Genomic DNA, 10,052 nt, shown 5'->3' with positions numbered 1-10,052 from the left:
GTCAAACAGCGCCCTCTGCTGTCAGGCAAGAGCAGAAACCATAAAAAGCTTACAGCACCTGGTATTCACAGGCGGTCTCTCATCCAAGTACTAACCAGGCCCGCCCCTGCTTAGCTTCCGAGATCGGGCGTTTTCAGGGTAGTATGGCCGTAAGCTGCCAGGACAACTGAATAGATCCTATTTGAAGGCGACGCAGGCCAAACTAGACTCCAGCAAAAAGTGTCAAACAGCGCCCTCTGCTGTCAGGCAAGAGCAGAAACCATGAAAAGCTTACAGCACCTGGTATTCCCAGGCGGTCTCCCATCCAAGTACTAACCAGGCCCGCCCCTGCTTAGCTTCCGAGATCGGACGAGATCGGGTGTTTTCAGGGTAGTATGGCCGTAAGCTGCCAGGACAACTGAAAAGATCTTATTTGAAGGCGACCCAGGCCAAACTAGATCCAGCAAAAAGTGTCAAATAGCGCCCTCTGCTGTCAGGCTAGAGCAGAAACCATAAAAAGCTTACAGCACCTGGTATTCCCAGGCGGTCTCCCATCCAAGTACTAACCAGGCCCGCCCCTGCTTAGCTTCCGAGATCGGGCGTTTTCAGGGTAGTATGGCCGTAAGCTGCCAGGACAACTGAAAAGATCCTATTTGAAGAAGACGCAGGCCAAACTAGACTCCAGCAAAAAGTGTCAAACAGCGCCCTCTGCTGTCAGGCAAGAGCAGAAACCATAAAAAGCTTACAGCACCTGGTAATCCCAGGCGGTCTCCCATCCAAGTACTAACCAGGACCGCCCCTGCTTAGCTTCCGAGATCGGACGAGATCGGTCGCTTTCAGGGTAGTATGGCCGTAAGCTGCAAGGGCAACTGAAAAGATCCTATTTGAAGGCGACGCAGGCCAAACTAGACTCCAGCAAAAAGTGTCAAACAGCGCCCTCTGCTGTCAGGCAAGAGCAGAAACCATAAAAAGCTTACAGCACCTGGTATTCCCAGGCGGTCTCCCATCCAAGTACTAACCAGGCCCGCCACTGCTTAGCTTCCGAGATCGGGCGTTTTCAGGGTAGTATGGCCGTAAGCTGCCAGGACAACTGAAAAGATCCTATTTGAAGAAGACGCAGGCCAAACTAGACTCCAGCAAAAAGTGTCAAACAGCGCCCTCTGCTGTCAGGCAAGAGCAGAAACCATAAAAAGCTTACAGCACCTGGTAATCCCAGGCGGTCTCCCATCCAAGTACTAACCAGGACCGCCCCTGCTTAGCTTCCGAGATCGGACGAGATCGGGCGCTTTCAGGGTAGTATGGCCGTAAGCTGCAAGGGCAACTGAAAAGATCCTATTTGAAGGCGACGCAGGCCAAACTAGACTCCAGCAAAAAGTGTCAAACAGCGCCCTCTGCTGTCAGGCAAGAGCAGAAACCATAAAAAGCTTACAGCACCTGGTATTCCCAGGCGGTCTCCCATCCAAGTACTAACCAGGCCCGCCCCTGCTTAGCTTCCGAGATCGGGTGTTTTCAGGGTAGTATGGCCAAAAGCTGCCAAGGCAACTGAAAAGATCCTATTTGAAGGCGACGCAGGACAAACTAGACTCCAGCAAAACATGTCAAACAGCGCCCTCTGCTGTCAGGCAAGAGCAGAAACCATGAAAAGCTTACAGCACCTGGTATTCCCAGGCGGTCTCCCATCCAAGTACTAACCAGGCCCGCCCCTGCTTAGCTTCCGAGATCGGACGAGATCGGGCGTTTTCAGGGTAGTATGGCCGTAAGCTGCCACATCAACTGAAAAGATCCTATTTGAAGGCGACGCAGGCCAAACTAGACTCCAGCAAAAAGTGTCAAACAGCGCCCTCTGCTGTCAGGCAAGAGCAGAAACCATAAAAGGCTTACAGCACCTGGTATTCCCAGGCGGTCTCCCATCCAAGTACTAACCAGGCCCACCCCTGCTTAGCTTCCGAGATCGGACGAGATCGGGTGTTTTCAGGGTAGTATGGCCGTAAGCTGCCAGGGCAACTGAAAAGATCCTATTTGAAGAAGACGCAGGCCAAACTAGACTCCAGCAAAAAGTGTCAAACAGCGCCCTCTGCTGTCAGGCAAGAGCAGAAACCATGAAAAGCTTACAGCACCTGGTATTCCCAGGCGGTCTCCCATCCAAGTACTAACCAGGCCCGCCCCTGCTTAGCTTCCGAGATCGGACGAGATCAGGCGTTTTCAGGGTGGTATGGCCGTAAGCTGCCAGGACAACTGAAAAGATCTTATTTGAAGGCGACGCAGGCCAAACTAGATCCAGCAAAAAGTGTCAAACAGCGCCCTCTGCTGTCAGGCTAGAGCAGAAACCATAAAAAGCTTACAGCACCTGGTATTCCCAGGCGGTCTCCCATCCAAGTACTAACCAGGCCCTCCCCTGCTTAGCTTCCGAGATCAGGCTTTTTCAGGGTAGTGTGGCCGTAAGCTGCCAGGGCAACTGTAAAGATCCTATTTGAAGGCGACGCAGGCCAAACTAGACTCCAGCAAAAAGTGTCAAACAGCGCCCTCTGCTGTCAGGCAAGAGCAGAAACCATAAAAGGCTTACAACACCTGGTATTCCGAGGCAGTCTCCTATCCAAGTACTAACCAGGCCCACCCCTGCTTAGCTTCCGAGATCGGACGAGATCGGGCGTTTTCAGGGTAGTATGGCCGTAAGCTGCCAGGGCAACTGAAAAGATCCTATTTGAAGAAGACGCAGGCCAAACTAGACTCCAGCAAAAAGTGTCAAACAGCGCCCTCTGCTGTCAGGCAAGAGCAGAAACCATAAAAAGCTTACAGCACCTGGTATTCCCAGGCGGTCTCCCATCCAAGTACTAACCAGGCCCGCCCCTGCTTAGCTTCCGAGATCGGACGAGATCGGGCGTTTTCAGGGTAGTATGGCCGTAAGCTGCCACATCAACTGAAAAGATCCTATTTGAAGGCGACGCAGGCCAAACTAGACTCCAGCAAAAAGTGTCAAACAGCGCCCTCTGCTGTCAGGCTAGAGCAGAAACCATAAAAAGCTTACAGCACCTGGTATTCCCAGGCGGTCTCCCATCCAAGTACAAACCAGGCCCGCCCCTGCTTAGCGTCCGAGATCGGACGAGATCGGGCGTTTTCAAGGTAGTATGGCCATAAGCTGCCAGGTCAACTGAAAAGATCCTATTTGAAGAAGACGCAGGCCAAACTAGACTCCAGCAAAAAGTGTCAAACAGCGCCCTCTGCTGTCAGGCAAGAGCAGAAACCATAAAAAGCTTACAGCACCTGGTAATCCCAGGCGGTCTCCCATCCAAGTACTAACCAGGCCCGCCCCTGCTCAGCTTCCGAGATCGGACGAGATCGGGCGTTTTCAGGGTAGTATGGCCGTAAGCTGCAAGGGCAACTGAAAACATCCTATTTGAAGGCAACGCAGGCCAAACTAGACTCCAGCAAAAAGTGTAAAACACCGCCCTCTGCTGTCAGGCAAGAGCAGAAACCATAAAAAGCTTACAGCACCTGGTATTCCCAGGCGGTCTCCCATCCAAGTACTAACCAGGCCCGCCCCTGCTTAGCTTCCGAGATCGGACGAGATCGGGCTTTTTCAGGGTAGTATGGCCGTAAGCTGCCAGGGCAACTGAGAAGATCCTATTTGAAGAAGACGCAGGCCAAACTAGACTCCAGCAAAAAGTGTCAAACAGCGCCCTCTGCTGTCAGGCAAGAGCAGAAACCATGAAAAGCTTACAGCACCTGGTATTCCCAGGCGGTCTCCCATCCAAGTACTAACCAGGCCCGCCCCTGCTTAGCTTCCGAGATCAGACGAGATCGGGCGTTTTCAGGGTAGTATGGCCGTAAGCTGCCAGGACAACTGAAAAGATCTTATTTGAAGGCGACCCAGGCCAAACTAGATCCAGCAAAAAGTGTCAAACAGCGCCCTCTGCTGTCAGGCTAGAGCAGAAACCATAAAAAGCTTACAGCACCTGGTATTCCCAGGCGGTCTCCCATCCAAGTACTAACCAGGCCCGCCCCTGCTTAGCTTCCGAGATCGGACGAGATCGGGCATTTTCAGGGTAGTATGGCCGTAAGCTGCCAGGTCAACTGAAAAGATCCTATTTGAAGGTGACGCAGGCCAAACTAGACTACAGCAAAAAGTGTCAAACAGCGCCCTCTGCTGTCAGGCAAGAGCAGAAACCATAAAAAGCTTACAGCACCTGGTATTCACAGGCGGTCTCCCATCCAAGTACTAACCAGGCCCGCCCCTGCTTAGCTTCCGAGATCGGGCGTTTTCAGGGTAGTATGGCCGTAAGCTGCCAGGACAACTGAATAGATCCTATTTGAAGGCGACGCAGGCCAAACTAGACTCCAGCAAAAAGTGTCAAACAGCGCCCTCTGCTGTCAGGCAAGAGCAGAAACCATGAAAAGCTTACAGCACCTGGTATTCCCAGGCGGTCTCCCATCCAAGTACTAACCAGGCCCGCCCCTGCTTAGCTTCCGAGATCGGACGAGATCGGGTGTTTTCAGGGTAGTATGGCCGTAAGCTGCCAGGACAACTGAAAAGATCTTATTTGAAGGCGACCCAGGCCAAACTAGATCCAGCAAAAAGTGTCAAACAGCGCCCTCTGCTGTCAGGCTAGAGCAGAAACCATAAAAAGCTTACAGCACCTGGTATTCCCAGGCGGTCTCCCATCCAAGTACTAACCAGGCCCGCCCCTGCTTAGCTTCCGAGATCGGGCGTTTTCAGGGTAGTATGGCCGTAAGCTGCCAGGACAACTGAAAAGATCCTATTTGAAGAAGACGCAGGCCAAACTAGACTCCAGCAAAAAGTGTCAAACAGCGCCCTCTGCTGTCAGGCAAGAGCAGAAACCATAAAAAGCTTACAGCACCTGGTAATCCCAGGCGGTCTCCCATCCAAGTACTAACCAGGACCGCCCCTGCTTAGCTTCCGAGATCGGACGAGATCGGTCATTTTCAGGGTAGTATGGCCGTAAGCTGCAAGGGCAACTGAAAAGATCCTATTTGAAGGCGACGCAGGCCAAACTAGACTCCAGCAAAAAGTGTCAAACAGCGCCCTCTGCTGTCAGGCAAGAGCAGAAACCATAAAAAGCTTACAGCACCTGGTATTCCCAGGCGGTCTCCCATCCAAGTACTAACCAGGCCCGCCCCTGCTTAGCTTCCGAGATCGGGCGTTTTCAGGGTAGTATGGCCGTAAGCTGCCAGGACAACTGAAAAGATCCTATTTGAAGAAGACGCAGGCCAAACTAGACTCCAGCAAAAAGTGTCAAACAGCGCCCTCTGCTGTCAGGCAAGAGCAGAAACCATAAAAAGCTTACAGCACCTGGTAATCCCAGGCGGTCTCCCATCCAAGTACTAACCAGGACCGCCCCTGCTTAGCTTCCGAGATCGGACGAGATCGGGCGCTTTCAGGGTAGTATGGCCGTAAGCTGCAAGGGCAACTGAAAAGATCCTATTTGAAGGCGACGCAGGCCAAACTAGACTCCAGCAAAAAGTGTCAAACAGCGCCCTCTGCTGTCAGGCAAGAGCAGAAACCATAAAAAGCTTACAGCACCTGGTATTCCCAGGCGGTCTCCCATCCAAGTACTAACCAGGCCCGCCCCTGCTTAGCTTCCGAGATCGGGTGTTTTCAGGGTAGTATGGCCAAAAGCTGCCAAGGCAACTGAAAAGATCCTATTTGAAGGCGACGCAGGACAAACTAGACTCCAGCAAAACATGTCAAACAGCGCCCTCTGCTGTCAGGCAAGAGCAGAAACCATGAAAAGCTTACAGCACCTGGTATTCCCAGGCGGTCTCCCATCCAAGTACTAACCAGGCCCGCCCCTGCTTAGCTTCCGAGATCGGACGAGATCGGGCGTTTTCAGGGTAGTATGGCCGTAAGCTGCCACATCAACTGAAAAGATCCTATTTGAAGGCGACGCAGGCCAAACTAGACTCCAGCAAAAAGTGTCAAACAGCGCCCTCTGCTGTCAGGCAAGAGCAGAAACCATAAAAGGCTTACAGCACCTGGTATTCCCAGGCGGTCTCCCATCCAAGTACTAACCAGGCCCACCCCTGCTTAGCTTCCGAGATCGGACGAGATCGGGTGTTTTCAGGGTAGTATGGCCGTAAGCTGCCAGGGCAACTGAAAAGATCCTATTTGAAGAAGACGCAGGCCAAACTAGACTCCAGCAAAAAGTGTCAAACAGCGCCCTCTGCTGTCAGGCAAGAGCAGAAACCATGAAAAGCTTACAGCACCTGGTATTCCCAGGCGGTCTCCCATCCAAGTACTAACCAGGCCCGCCCCTGCTTAGCTTCCGAGATCGGACGAGATCAGGCGTTTTCAGGGTGGTATGGCCGTAAGCTGCCAGGACAACTGAAAAGATCTTATTTGAAGGCGACGCAGGCCAAACTAGATCCAGCAAAAAGTGTCAAACAGCGCCCTCTGCTGTCAGGCTAGAGCAGAAACCATAAAAAGCTTACAGCACCTGGTATTCCCAGGCGGTCTCCCATCCAAGTACTAACCAGGCCCTCCCCTGCTTAGCTTCCGAGATCAGGCTTTTTCAGGGTAGTGTGGCCGTAAGCTGCCAGGGCAACTGTAAAGATCCTATTTGAAGGCGACGCAGGCCAAACTAGACTCCAGCAAAAAGTGTCAAACAGCGCCCTCTGCTGTCAGGCAAGAGCAGAAACCATAAAAGGCTTACAACACCTGGTATTCCGAGGCAGTCTCCTATCCAAGTACTAACCAGGCCCACCCCTGCTTAGCTTCCGAGATCGGACGAGATCGGGCGTTTTCAGGGTAGTATGGCCGTAAGCTGCCAGGGCAACTGAAAAGATCCTATTTGAAGAAGACGCAGGCCAAACTAGACTCCAGCAAAAAGTGTCAAACAGCGCCCTCTGCTGTCAGGCAAGAGCAGAAACCATAAAAAGCTTACAGCACCTGGTATTCCCAGGCGGTCTCCCATCCAAGTACTAACCAGGCCCGCCCCTGCTTAGCTTCCGAGATCGGACGAGATCGGGCGTTTTCAGGGTAGTATGGCCGTAAGCTGCCACATCAACTGAAAAGATCCTATTTGAAGGCGACGCAGGCCAAACTAGACTCCAGCAAAAAGTGTCAAACAGCGCCCTCTGCTGTCAGGCTAGAGCAGAAACCATAAAAAGCTTACAGCACCTGGTATTCCCAGGCGGTCTCCCATCCAAGTACTAACCAGGCCCGCCCCTGCTTAGCTTCCGAGATCGGACGAGATCGGGCTTTTTCAGGGTAGTATGGCCGTAAGCTGCCAGGGCAACTGAAAAGATCCTATTTGAAGAAGACGCAGGCCAAACTAGACTCCAGCAAAAAGTGTCAAACAGCGCCCTCTGCTGTCAGGCAAGAGCAGAAACCATAAAAAGCTTACAGCACCTGGTAATCCCAGGCGGTCTCCCATCCAAGTACTAACCAGGACCGCCCCTGCTTAGCTTCCGAGATCGGACGAGATCGGGCGTTTTCAGGGTAGTATGGCCGTAAGCTGCAAGGGCAACTGAAAAGATCCTATTTGAAGGCGACGCAGGCCAAACTAGACTCCAGCAAAAAGTGTCAAACAGCGCCCTCTGCTGTCAGGCTAGAGCAGAAACCATAAAAAGCTTACAGCACCTGGTATTCCCAGGCGGTCTCCCATCCAAGTACTAACCAGGCCCGCCCCTGCTTAGCTTCCGAGATCGGACGAGATCGGGCTTTTTCAGGGTAGTATGGCCGTAAGCTGCCAGGGCAACTGAAAAGATCCTATTTGAAGAAGACGCAGGCCAAACTAGACTACAGCAAAATGTGTCAAACAGCGCCCTCTGCTGTCAGGCAAGAGCAGAAACCATGAAAAGCTTACAGCACCTGGTATTCCCAGGCGGTCTCTCATCCAAGTACTAACCAGGCCCGCCCCTGCTTAGCTTCCGAGATCGGACGAGATCAGGCGTTTTCAGGGTAGTATGGCCGTAAGCAGCCAGGTCAAATGAAAAGATCTTATTTGAAGGCGACGCAGGCCAAACTAGATCCAGCAAAAAGTGTCAAACAGCGCCCTCTGCTGTCAGGCAAGAGCAGAAACCATAAAAAGCTTACAGCACCTGGTATTCCCAGGCGGTCTCCCATCCAAGTACTAACCAGGCCCGCCCCTGCTTAGCGTCCGAGATCGGACGAGATCGGGCGTTTTCAAGGTAGTATGGCCATAAGCTGCCAGGTCAACTGAAAAGATCCTATTTGAAGAAGACGCAGGCCAAACTAGACTCCAGCAAAAAGTGTCAAACAGCGCCCTCTGCTGTCAGGCAAGAGCAGAAACCATAAAAAGCTTACAGCACCTGGTAATCCCAGGCGGTCTCCCATCCAAGTACTAACCAGGCCCGCCCCTGCTCAGCTTCCGAGATCGGACGAGATCGGGCGTTTTCAGGGTAGTATGGCCGTAAGCTGCAAGGGCAACTGAAAACATCCTATTTGAAGGCAACGCAGGCCAAACTAGACTCCAGCAAAAAGTGTAAAACACCGCCCTCTGCTGTCAGGCAAGAGCAGAAACCATAAAAAGCTTACAGCACCTGGTATTCCCAGGCGGTCTCCCATCCAAGTACTAACCAGGCCCGCCCCTGCTTAGCTTCCGAGATCGGACGAGATCGGGCTTTTTCAGGGTAGTATGGCCGTAAGCTGCCAGGGCAACTGAGAAGATCCTATTTGAAGAAGACGCAGGCCAAACTAGACTCCAGCAAAAAGTGTCAAACAGCGCCCTCTGCTGTCAGGCAAGAGCAGAAACCATGAAAAGCTTACAGCACCTGGTATTCCCAGGCGGTCTCCCATCCAAGTACTAACCAGGCCCGCCCCTGCTTAGCTTCCGAGATCAGACGAGATCGGGCGTTTTCAGGGTAGTATGGCCGTAAGCTGCCAGGACAACTGAAAAGATCTTATTTGAAGGCGACCCAGGCCAAACTAGATCCAGCAAAAAGTGTCAAACAGCGCCCTCTGCTGTCAGGCTAGAGCAGAAACCATAAAAAGCTTACAGCACCTGGTATTCCCAGGCGGTCTCCCATCCAAGTACTAACCAGGCCCGTCCCTGCTTAGCTTCCGAGATCGGGCGTTTTCAGGGTAGTATGGCCGTAAGCTGCCAGGACAACTGAAAAGATCCTATTTGAAGAAGACGCAGGCCAAACTAGACTCCAGCAAAAAGTGTCAAACAGCGCCCTCTGCTGTCAGGCAAGAGCAGAAACCATAAAAAGCTTACAGCACCTGGTAATCCCAGGCGGTCTCCCATCCAAGTACTAACCAGGACCGCCCCTGCTTAGCTTCCGAGATCGGACGAGATCGGGCGTTTTCAGGGTAGTATGGCCGTAAGCTGCAAGGGCAACTGAAAAGATCCTATTTGAAGGCGACGCAGGCCAAACTAGACTCCAGCAAAAAGTGTCAAACAGCGCCCTCTGCTGTCAGGCAAGAGCAGAAACCATGAAAAGCTTACAGCACCTGGTATTCCCAGGCGGTCTCCCATCCAAGTACTAACCAGGCCCGCCCCTGCTTAGCTTCCGAGATCGGACGAGATCGGGTGTTTTCAGGGTAGTATGGCCAAAAGCTGCCAGGACAACTGAAAAGATCTTATTTGAAGGCGACCCAGGCCAAACTAGATCCAGCAAAAAGTGTCAAACAGCGCCCTCTGCTGTCAGGCTAGAGCAGAAACCATAAAAAGCTTACAGCACCTGGTATTCCCAGGCGGTCTCCCATCCAAGTACTAACCAGGCCCGCCCCTGCTTAGCTTCCGAGATCGGGTGTTTTCAGGGTAGTATGGCCAAAAGCTGCCAAGGCAACTGAAAAGATCCTATTTGAAGGCGACGCAGGACAAACTAGACTCCAGCAAAACATGTCAAACAGCGCCCTCTGCTGTCAGGCAAGAGCAGAAACCATGAAAAGCTTACAGCACCTGGTATTCCCAGGCGGTCTCCCATCCAAGTACTAACCAGGCCCGCCCCTGCTTAGCTTCCGAGATCGGACGAGATCGGGCGTTTTCAGGGTAGTATGGCCGTAAGCTGCCACATCAACTGAAAAGATCCTATTTGAAGGCGACGCAGGCCAAACTAGACTCCAGCAAAAAGTGTCAAACAGCGCCCTC

At 52.4% G+C, this 10,052-nt stretch overlaps 32 non-coding genes and 12 pseudogenes across 32 annotated transcripts; all 44 read right to left on the bottom strand.

The window, feature by feature from the left end:
• Positions 1 to 46: 46 nt before the first annotated feature.
• Positions 47 to 155, bottom strand: LOC131113815 (5S ribosomal RNA; annotated as a pseudogene).
• A 112-nt stretch (positions 156 to 267) lies between these two features.
• Positions 268 to 386, bottom strand: LOC131116601 (5S ribosomal RNA). The gene has a single exon (XR_009123843.1). It is a non-coding gene; the product is annotated as a 5S ribosomal RNA (ribosomal RNA).
• A 111-nt stretch (positions 387 to 497) lies between these two features.
• On the bottom strand, positions 498 to 606 carry LOC131111744 (5S ribosomal RNA; annotated as a pseudogene).
• Positions 607 to 718: 112 nt separating this feature from the next.
• Positions 719 to 837, bottom strand: LOC131118842 (5S ribosomal RNA). The gene has a single exon (XR_009125991.1). It is a non-coding gene; the product is annotated as a 5S ribosomal RNA (ribosomal RNA).
• A 112-nt stretch (positions 838 to 949) lies between these two features.
• On the bottom strand, positions 950 to 1,058 carry LOC131112719 (5S ribosomal RNA; annotated as a pseudogene).
• A 112-nt stretch (positions 1,059 to 1,170) lies between these two features.
• LOC131117940 (5S ribosomal RNA) lies at positions 1,171 to 1,289 on the bottom strand. Its single transcript, XR_009125138.1, has one exon. It is a non-coding gene; the product is annotated as a 5S ribosomal RNA (ribosomal RNA).
• A 112-nt stretch (positions 1,290 to 1,401) lies between these two features.
• LOC131112443 (5S ribosomal RNA) lies at positions 1,402 to 1,510 on the bottom strand (annotated as a pseudogene).
• A 112-nt stretch (positions 1,511 to 1,622) lies between these two features.
• LOC131114435 (5S ribosomal RNA) lies at positions 1,623 to 1,741 on the bottom strand. Its single transcript, XR_009121745.1, has one exon. It is a non-coding gene; the product is annotated as a 5S ribosomal RNA (ribosomal RNA).
• A 112-nt stretch (positions 1,742 to 1,853) lies between these two features.
• Positions 1,854 to 1,972, bottom strand: LOC131116309 (5S ribosomal RNA). Its single transcript, XR_009123563.1, has one exon. It is a non-coding gene; the product is annotated as a 5S ribosomal RNA (ribosomal RNA).
• A 112-nt stretch (positions 1,973 to 2,084) lies between these two features.
• Positions 2,085 to 2,203, bottom strand: LOC131111669 (5S ribosomal RNA). Its single transcript, XR_009121313.1, has one exon. It is a non-coding gene; the product is annotated as a 5S ribosomal RNA (ribosomal RNA).
• A 111-nt stretch (positions 2,204 to 2,314) lies between these two features.
• On the bottom strand, positions 2,315 to 2,423 carry LOC131113883 (5S ribosomal RNA; annotated as a pseudogene).
• A 112-nt stretch (positions 2,424 to 2,535) lies between these two features.
• LOC131117105 (5S ribosomal RNA) lies at positions 2,536 to 2,654 on the bottom strand. The gene has a single exon (XR_009124333.1). It is a non-coding gene; the product is annotated as a 5S ribosomal RNA (ribosomal RNA).
• Positions 2,655 to 2,766: 112 nt separating this feature from the next.
• Positions 2,767 to 2,885, bottom strand: LOC131114434 (5S ribosomal RNA). Its single transcript, XR_009121744.1, has one exon. It is a non-coding gene; the product is annotated as a 5S ribosomal RNA (ribosomal RNA).
• Positions 2,886 to 2,997: 112 nt separating this feature from the next.
• Positions 2,998 to 3,116, bottom strand: LOC131117932 (5S ribosomal RNA). The gene has a single exon (XR_009125134.1). It is a non-coding gene; the product is annotated as a 5S ribosomal RNA (ribosomal RNA).
• Positions 3,117 to 3,228: 112 nt separating this feature from the next.
• On the bottom strand, positions 3,229 to 3,347 carry LOC131118443 (5S ribosomal RNA). Its single transcript, XR_009125615.1, has one exon. It is a non-coding gene; the product is annotated as a 5S ribosomal RNA (ribosomal RNA).
• A 112-nt stretch (positions 3,348 to 3,459) lies between these two features.
• LOC131116288 (5S ribosomal RNA) lies at positions 3,460 to 3,578 on the bottom strand. The gene has a single exon (XR_009123543.1). It is a non-coding gene; the product is annotated as a 5S ribosomal RNA (ribosomal RNA).
• A 112-nt stretch (positions 3,579 to 3,690) lies between these two features.
• Positions 3,691 to 3,809, bottom strand: LOC131115331 (5S ribosomal RNA). Its single transcript, XR_009122612.1, has one exon. It is a non-coding gene; the product is annotated as a 5S ribosomal RNA (ribosomal RNA).
• A 111-nt stretch (positions 3,810 to 3,920) lies between these two features.
• LOC131115628 (5S ribosomal RNA) lies at positions 3,921 to 4,039 on the bottom strand. The gene has a single exon (XR_009122904.1). It is a non-coding gene; the product is annotated as a 5S ribosomal RNA (ribosomal RNA).
• Positions 4,040 to 4,151: 112 nt separating this feature from the next.
• Positions 4,152 to 4,260, bottom strand: LOC131112215 (5S ribosomal RNA; annotated as a pseudogene).
• Positions 4,261 to 4,372: 112 nt separating this feature from the next.
• On the bottom strand, positions 4,373 to 4,491 carry LOC131116485 (5S ribosomal RNA). Its single transcript, XR_009123731.1, has one exon. It is a non-coding gene; the product is annotated as a 5S ribosomal RNA (ribosomal RNA).
• Positions 4,492 to 4,602: 111 nt separating this feature from the next.
• Positions 4,603 to 4,711, bottom strand: LOC131111742 (5S ribosomal RNA; annotated as a pseudogene).
• Positions 4,712 to 4,823: 112 nt separating this feature from the next.
• LOC131111577 (5S ribosomal RNA) lies at positions 4,824 to 4,942 on the bottom strand. The gene has a single exon (XR_009121284.1). It is a non-coding gene; the product is annotated as a 5S ribosomal RNA (ribosomal RNA).
• Positions 4,943 to 5,054: 112 nt separating this feature from the next.
• Positions 5,055 to 5,163, bottom strand: LOC131111741 (5S ribosomal RNA; annotated as a pseudogene).
• A 112-nt stretch (positions 5,164 to 5,275) lies between these two features.
• On the bottom strand, positions 5,276 to 5,394 carry LOC131117939 (5S ribosomal RNA). The gene has a single exon (XR_009125137.1). It is a non-coding gene; the product is annotated as a 5S ribosomal RNA (ribosomal RNA).
• A 112-nt stretch (positions 5,395 to 5,506) lies between these two features.
• LOC131112442 (5S ribosomal RNA) lies at positions 5,507 to 5,615 on the bottom strand (annotated as a pseudogene).
• Positions 5,616 to 5,727: 112 nt separating this feature from the next.
• Positions 5,728 to 5,846, bottom strand: LOC131114433 (5S ribosomal RNA). The gene has a single exon (XR_009121743.1). It is a non-coding gene; the product is annotated as a 5S ribosomal RNA (ribosomal RNA).
• Positions 5,847 to 5,958: 112 nt separating this feature from the next.
• Positions 5,959 to 6,077, bottom strand: LOC131115149 (5S ribosomal RNA). Its single transcript, XR_009122437.1, has one exon. It is a non-coding gene; the product is annotated as a 5S ribosomal RNA (ribosomal RNA).
• A 112-nt stretch (positions 6,078 to 6,189) lies between these two features.
• Positions 6,190 to 6,308, bottom strand: LOC131111657 (5S ribosomal RNA). Its single transcript, XR_009121312.1, has one exon. It is a non-coding gene; the product is annotated as a 5S ribosomal RNA (ribosomal RNA).
• A 111-nt stretch (positions 6,309 to 6,419) lies between these two features.
• LOC131113882 (5S ribosomal RNA) lies at positions 6,420 to 6,528 on the bottom strand (annotated as a pseudogene).
• Positions 6,529 to 6,640: 112 nt separating this feature from the next.
• On the bottom strand, positions 6,641 to 6,759 carry LOC131117104 (5S ribosomal RNA). The gene has a single exon (XR_009124332.1). It is a non-coding gene; the product is annotated as a 5S ribosomal RNA (ribosomal RNA).
• Positions 6,760 to 6,871: 112 nt separating this feature from the next.
• Positions 6,872 to 6,990, bottom strand: LOC131114432 (5S ribosomal RNA). Its single transcript, XR_009121742.1, has one exon. It is a non-coding gene; the product is annotated as a 5S ribosomal RNA (ribosomal RNA).
• Positions 6,991 to 7,102: 112 nt separating this feature from the next.
• LOC131116287 (5S ribosomal RNA) lies at positions 7,103 to 7,221 on the bottom strand. Its single transcript, XR_009123542.1, has one exon. It is a non-coding gene; the product is annotated as a 5S ribosomal RNA (ribosomal RNA).
• Positions 7,222 to 7,333: 112 nt separating this feature from the next.
• LOC131118200 (5S ribosomal RNA) lies at positions 7,334 to 7,452 on the bottom strand. Its single transcript, XR_009125366.1, has one exon. It is a non-coding gene; the product is annotated as a 5S ribosomal RNA (ribosomal RNA).
• Positions 7,453 to 7,564: 112 nt separating this feature from the next.
• Positions 7,565 to 7,683, bottom strand: LOC131116286 (5S ribosomal RNA). The gene has a single exon (XR_009123541.1). It is a non-coding gene; the product is annotated as a 5S ribosomal RNA (ribosomal RNA).
• Positions 7,684 to 7,795: 112 nt separating this feature from the next.
• LOC131117682 (5S ribosomal RNA) lies at positions 7,796 to 7,914 on the bottom strand. The gene has a single exon (XR_009124893.1). It is a non-coding gene; the product is annotated as a 5S ribosomal RNA (ribosomal RNA).
• A 111-nt stretch (positions 7,915 to 8,025) lies between these two features.
• Positions 8,026 to 8,144, bottom strand: LOC131117275 (5S ribosomal RNA). Its single transcript, XR_009124497.1, has one exon. It is a non-coding gene; the product is annotated as a 5S ribosomal RNA (ribosomal RNA).
• Positions 8,145 to 8,256: 112 nt separating this feature from the next.
• On the bottom strand, positions 8,257 to 8,375 carry LOC131118442 (5S ribosomal RNA). Its single transcript, XR_009125613.1, has one exon. It is a non-coding gene; the product is annotated as a 5S ribosomal RNA (ribosomal RNA).
• A 112-nt stretch (positions 8,376 to 8,487) lies between these two features.
• Positions 8,488 to 8,606, bottom strand: LOC131116285 (5S ribosomal RNA). Its single transcript, XR_009123540.1, has one exon. It is a non-coding gene; the product is annotated as a 5S ribosomal RNA (ribosomal RNA).
• A 112-nt stretch (positions 8,607 to 8,718) lies between these two features.
• LOC131115329 (5S ribosomal RNA) lies at positions 8,719 to 8,837 on the bottom strand. Its single transcript, XR_009122610.1, has one exon. It is a non-coding gene; the product is annotated as a 5S ribosomal RNA (ribosomal RNA).
• A 111-nt stretch (positions 8,838 to 8,948) lies between these two features.
• LOC131111580 (5S ribosomal RNA) lies at positions 8,949 to 9,057 on the bottom strand (annotated as a pseudogene).
• A 112-nt stretch (positions 9,058 to 9,169) lies between these two features.
• Positions 9,170 to 9,288, bottom strand: LOC131118199 (5S ribosomal RNA). The gene has a single exon (XR_009125365.1). It is a non-coding gene; the product is annotated as a 5S ribosomal RNA (ribosomal RNA).
• A 112-nt stretch (positions 9,289 to 9,400) lies between these two features.
• LOC131115973 (5S ribosomal RNA) lies at positions 9,401 to 9,519 on the bottom strand. The gene has a single exon (XR_009123240.1). It is a non-coding gene; the product is annotated as a 5S ribosomal RNA (ribosomal RNA).
• Positions 9,520 to 9,630: 111 nt separating this feature from the next.
• LOC131112440 (5S ribosomal RNA) lies at positions 9,631 to 9,739 on the bottom strand (annotated as a pseudogene).
• A 112-nt stretch (positions 9,740 to 9,851) lies between these two features.
• Positions 9,852 to 9,970, bottom strand: LOC131114431 (5S ribosomal RNA). The gene has a single exon (XR_009121741.1). It is a non-coding gene; the product is annotated as a 5S ribosomal RNA (ribosomal RNA).
• Between the last annotated feature and the right edge of the window lie 82 nt (positions 9,971 to 10,052).

This window comes from Doryrhamphus excisus, unplaced genomic scaffold (genome assembly GCF_030265055.1).
Source record: "Doryrhamphus excisus isolate RoL2022-K1 unplaced genomic scaffold, RoL_Dexc_1.0 HiC_scaffold_25, whole genome shotgun sequence".
NCBI classification, from domain to species: domain Eukaryota; kingdom Metazoa; phylum Chordata; class Actinopteri; order Syngnathiformes; family Syngnathidae; genus Doryrhamphus; species Doryrhamphus excisus.
Note: the sequence above shows the minus strand (reverse complement) of the source record. Positions and strands in the feature narration are given on the sequence as shown.